Consider the following 6,000-nt stretch of genomic DNA (forward strand, 5'->3'; position numbering starts at 1 on the left):
AAGGAAAGAAAGAAAAATTGTCATTATTTTCAGATGACATAATACTCTATAGACAAAACCCTAAAGTCTCCACAAAGAAACTATTAGAGCTAAAAAAGGTATCAGTAAAGTTTCAAGATACAAGATCAACATGCAGAAGTCTTTTTGCTTTTCTAGACACCAACAGTGAACTATCAGAAAGAGAAAAGAAGAAAACAATCTCATTTAAATATCATCAAAAAGAATGTAATACCTAGGAATAAACTTACACAAGGAGATGAAAGATCTTCACTCTGAAATCTATAAAACACTGAGGAAGGAAATTGAAGATGAGGCAAAGAAATGGAAAGATATCCCATGCTCTTATATTGTAAGAATTAACCTTGTTAAAATGTCCATACTACCCAATGTAATCTACAGATTTAATACAATCCTTATCAAAATATCTATGATATATAGATATATATATTCTATATATATATATATATATATATATAGATATATATATTCTGTGTTTTTCACAGACATAGAAAAATTATCCTAAAATTTGTATGGAACCAGATAGACCCTGAATTTCCAAAGCAATCTTGAGAAAAAAGAACAAAACTGGAGGTATCATGCTTTCTTACTTCAGACTATACTACAAATTGACAATAATCAAAGCAGAATGGTAATGGCATAAAACAAACACATAGATCAACCGAATGGAATAGAGAGACTAGAGATAAAACTATGCACTTATAGTCAATTAATCTATGACAAAGAATGCAAGAAGATACAGTAGAGAAAGGAGAGTCTCTTCAAAAGGTAGTGCTGGGAAAATTGAATAGTTACATATGAAAGAATGAAATTAGAACATTCCTTCATACCACCTACACAAATGAACTCAAAATGGATTAAAGAACTAAATGTAAAACCTGAAATCATAAAATTCCTAGAGGAGAATATAGTACACTCTTTGACATAAATTGAAGCAGTATCTTTTGGATCTGTCTCCTTAAGGAAAAGAAACAAAAGCAAAAATTAAAAAAATTGATTCCTAAATAAAATTAAAAGCTTTTGCACAGCAAAGAAAATCACTAACAAAACAAAAGGATAGCCTATTAAATAGAAGAAAATATTTGCAAGTAATATGACCAATAAGGAGTTTTTAATCTGTATTTAATACATAGTTAATATCCAAAATATGGGCTTCCCTTGTGGCTCAGCTGGTAAAGAATCCACCTGCAATGTGGGAGACCTGGGTTTGATTCCTAGGTTGGAAAGATCCTCTAGAGAAGGGAAAGGCTACCCACTCCAGTGTTCTTGTCTGGAGAATTCCATGGATAGAGGAGCCTGGCAGGCTACAGTCCATGGGGTTGCAAAAAGTAGGGCACGACTGAGTGACTAACACACGCACAATATCCAAAATATGAGATCATACAGCTCAATACCAAAAAACAAACAACATAATTAAAAAATGGACAGAAGATCTGAGCAGACATTTTTCCAAAGAAGACATACAGATGGCCAACAGGTACATGAAAAGATGCTCAACTTTGCTAATCACCAGAGAAATGCAAATTAAAACTACAAATGCCTACTTATACCTGTCAAAATGCCCATCACCAAAAATTCTACAAATAACTATTGCTAGTGAGGATGTGGAAAAAAGAGGACCACTGTACACTCTTGGTAGGATTGTAAATTGATGCAACCATTATGAAAAACAGTATGAAGATTCCTCAAAAAACTAAAAATAGAGCTACCACTCTATCTGAAGGAAAAAAAAATACTAATTGGGAAAGATACATGCACCCCCAATGTTCACAGCAGCATTATTTATAATATTTGATATATGGAAGTAACTTATCAACAGATGAATGGATAAGAAAGATATGGTATATATATACATATACATGTATATATGTATACAATGGAATATATGCACTATATATATATATGCAGAATATTCCTGGAATGAAATAATACTGAGCCATTTAAAAAAAATGAAATTCTGCCATTTGCAACCATGTGGGTGGACCTGCAGGGTATTATGCTTAGTGAAGTAAGTCAGACAAAGAAGGACAAATACCCATACATGGAGTCTAAAAAATAAAACAAATTAATGTATATGACAGAACAGAAACAGACTCATAGAGAACAAATAGTAATTACAAGTGGGGAGGGGAAAGGGGATGAAGAGTTGCGAATTACTATGTATAAGATTAAAAAGTAAGAAGAATATGTTGCACAGCATGAGAAAATATAGCCATTTTGGAGTATAATCTACAAAAATCTTGAATCACTATGTTACACTTAAAACTAACATAATATTCTAAATCAACTATACTTCAATCTCTAAAAAGCAGAAAATAAAGTAAAATAAAATGTGTTTGGGTCAAAAATAGCCATGACAGTTTTGAATAACAAGAAAAGGTGGGAAGGGACTTCCCTGGTGGTCCACTGGTTGGTTAAGAACCTGCTTGCAATACTGGGGATGTAGGTTCAATCACTGGTCAGAGAACTAAGATCCCACATGCCACAGGGCACCCAAGGTCACACGCCACAACTAAGAAAGCCTACATGCCGCAATGAAGACCCCATGTGCCACAGCTAAGACCCAGTGCAGCCAAAGAAAGGAAGGAAGGAAGGAAAGAAAAAGTGGGAAGATGGGCCCAGCCAAGGCATTAAAGCTTCTGAAGCTATTCTAAGATAAGGTAGCTTGGTCAGAGAAATAGACAAGCAGCACAATGAAACAAAATAAAATCACTAAAAGAACCAGAAATTTGTGGGAAATTGATATATGGAAAAGGGACAGTGCAGATCAAAAATAAATATACAAGATCCTGATAATATCCCCACCTGTAAAAGACACACACACACACATGAAAAATGAGATCAAAGGCACACAGACACACAGTGAGATCAAAGGCATAAATAGAAAGAGCAAAACTTGATCAAGATTTGAAAATCTTTTTTTTCAATGTATAACAAAAGCTCCAAATGATACAATAGTCCACTTTATGGACACACCAGATGAAGAGGAACTCTCCCATATGTGCCCAAGAGACAAAGATAAAAATATTTGTGCAAAATTCTACTAGCAAGACATTACATAAACATTTAATATCCATCAAAAGAAAAATCAATACATTGTGGCATACTCTCACAGTAGAAATTATACAGCAGTGGAAATTAATAAAATGAAGCTACAAAAATGAATGTATAAATTCATTTATGAATTTATGAATAAAGAAAAAAACTGTATTGAGTATAAAAAAAAAGTTCCAGTAGGCTGTATACAGTATAATAACATTTATATAAAAGCTAAAACATGCAAGCAATATTATATATTGCTTAAGGATTTATACATATGTTGTAAAGGTATAAAATCGTAATTGAGATTATGAATACCAAATCTAGTACAGTAATTTTCAAAGGAACAACAGCTTACAAAAGCAAAATGTTAACAGTCTGCAAACATAGCATGGTAGGTAGTTATGTAGATATTTTTATATTATAAATTTCAGAATAGAAAAATCTTATTCAACTTAGTGATTTAAAGTACATGTGTGTTAAAATGAAATCACACTTGCAAAAGCTCTGGATAAAAGTAAAAAGTGCTCTGAAAATTAAGTGTTCTTGAGCAGGGGCACAATGGAAACCTATTTTCTTGATCTACTTGATTCTCTTTGGGGTGGAGGCAGGGCCAATTTGAAGCTCAGTGCATCAGGGTCCAGACATTCCGGATCAACGTGACCAATGTCCATCCTTGACTCAATTCCAAAGGTCAGAGAGAAGGAACATAAGAGGATGTATGGAAGGGAGTGTGTTCATGTCGGAGGTGGGGAAAGCAGAGTGAAGGGCGGGGAATCTTGAGTCATCTCCAGTCCTTACAGCTTCTTTCCACTTGAGCCCCTTGCACAGGGAGGGAGGCAGTGTATCACAGAGTATGCAGGACCTGTAGGGAAAAACACTCATTCATTGATTCCACAAGTGTTTTTGAGCACATGCTGTATGGGAGGCACTTTGCTTGGCCTGGGTTCGTGGTGCTGACCAGAAATGAAGCCCCAAACACCTCTTTCTGAGTTCTTAATTCTCTCCCATACCCACATCCAGGCACTTTGCTTGGCCTGGGTTCGTGGTGCTGACCAGAAATGAAGCCCCAAACACCTCTTTCTGAGTTCTGAATTCTCTCCCATACCCACATCCACTGTATTATTACACAGCACACCCAAGTCCCCAAGAAAGGTTCCATAAGTTGATTATAGTAATACTTTCCTTATTTATTCCAAGGATACACCATGTGATAACTGAATATACAACAGTCCATGGAAGGGCTCTTTGGAGTTTGGGTTTCAAAAATTTTTTGACTGCGGACCCTCACCTCCAGGGTCCTGCATACCTTGGACCCTCACCCGCAGGGTCCCAACTAACTTAATGGTAGAAACTTCAAATTCCAGGGCACAAAATAATGAGAGTTGGAAGCCTCTGAAATTCCAAAACACATTTGGAGAAAATAAGTCTGTTTACATTTCTCCCTTGAAGCTGGATTGCCATATGATTTTTGAACTTGCCCTGACTCCTCTGGCCACCCCAGGAAGGTGGCTCTGATCTCCATCCCTAAAGAATAAGACTGCCATCACCTCACCTGTTACAGGTTCCACCACCTGTGGAAATAGGTGGCTATGAAACTGATCACCAGCACCACTTTAAAGCCCAGGAGGAAAGCCACCAAGATAAGGGCAGGCATCTCTGGACCTAAGTGACAAGGGGCAGAGGAGATATCAAATGGGACTCTGTGAGTTAATACCTCATTCCACTTGGAGACAGAGGTCACAGTTGCTCACAGGTGTAGAGGTAAGCTTACCTGTGCTCCCAATGAGTTTGTATGTGTCCTGCACTGCTGTGGACAGTATGAGGCTGGCCTGGATAGGAGGCTGGGTCTCATGCTGCGCTTTACAGGTAAGTACACGTTCAGACTCCCACACTGAGGCATTCACCAAATGCAAGCTTTCCAAGGTGTAGGTACCATCACTATTCTGCTTGGACGAGGGTTGCACAGCTCCCTTGAACATATGGCAGTTCTCCAACCAGCTGAGATGCACATTCTGTGGATAGAATCTCTGCACGTGGCAGGTAACTGCCACCACGTCCAAAGAATGTGAAGACTGGGACACAGTCACTGTAGGGGGGACTGTCACAGGCCAAAGAAAGCAGACAATTACCATAAGAAGTTCACCATGGGAACCGGCAAGCTCCCTAAGGATAGGGGTCCTCTGCCCAGGGCCTACCACAGAGGAGTTAGGTATTGGTTAACAAATGCATGCATAAGTAAGTGCATGAGTGAATGCATGCTTGGATGGAAGCATGGAATGATGAAGCCATCTTAATCTTTCCTTTCTTTTCCACTGTAGACACTCAATAGGAAAAGGTGAACCTGAATTTCATTTAAGAACCTATGAATCAGTTGACTTACTCTATGACTTGATGAAGATTCCAAGCCTCTAACCTTCATGACTGCAGAATACTAATATTTGACATAGAAAGGAACTTACTTTTGGAGAAGCTAAATATTTACCCAAGGTCACACGTGGCAAAGCAGGGGTTCCACCAGAGACAGTATATTTTACCATTTGCTATTCTGACACCCAAACTATAAGGCTATAAGCATTTATTATGACTGCAGGCTCCTGGAAATTATGACCTAACAACTTCTAGAATTTTTTTAACCAGACTTTTCAGCTGTGAAGAAAATGTATGCATACTAAAGAAAATTGGAGAAATTAAAAAATACTAAAAAACATTAAGGGCTTCAGTAGAATTAATAGGAATAGACAGCACTAAACTAAAGTAAGGGAAGTGAGAATCAGATTCTGGTCTCTGCACTGACACTATTGCCAAATGCAAGACCTTGTGCCCGTCACCATCTTTTTGCTTCCCACACTCTTATTTGAAATTATCTAAGCTTGATCAGTTTTCAGGGGTCTAGTTAATATAGACTTTGGCCCTTGGTCTAGGGTAGAGAGAATAACACCA

The 6,000-nt window shown here is 37.5% G+C and overlaps 1 long non-coding RNA gene across 1 annotated transcript; it reads right to left on the reverse strand.

The window, feature by feature from the left end:
- Positions 1-2,973: 2,973 nt before the first annotated feature.
- LOC110145825 (uncharacterized) lies at positions 2,974-5,458 on the reverse strand. Its single transcript, XR_011489260.1, has 3 exons — positions 4,832-5,458; positions 4,613-4,722; positions 2,974-3,922 (listed from the first exon to the last, which is right to left on the reverse strand). It is a non-coding gene; the product is annotated as an uncharacterized lncRNA (long non-coding RNA).
- Between the last annotated feature and the right edge of the window lie 542 nt (positions 5,459-6,000).

The sequence above is a fragment of the Odocoileus virginianus genome, chromosome 9 (genome assembly GCF_023699985.2).
Source record: "Odocoileus virginianus isolate 20LAN1187 ecotype Illinois chromosome 9, Ovbor_1.2, whole genome shotgun sequence".
Lineage (NCBI taxonomy): Eukaryota > Metazoa > Chordata > Mammalia > Artiodactyla > Cervidae > Odocoileus > Odocoileus virginianus.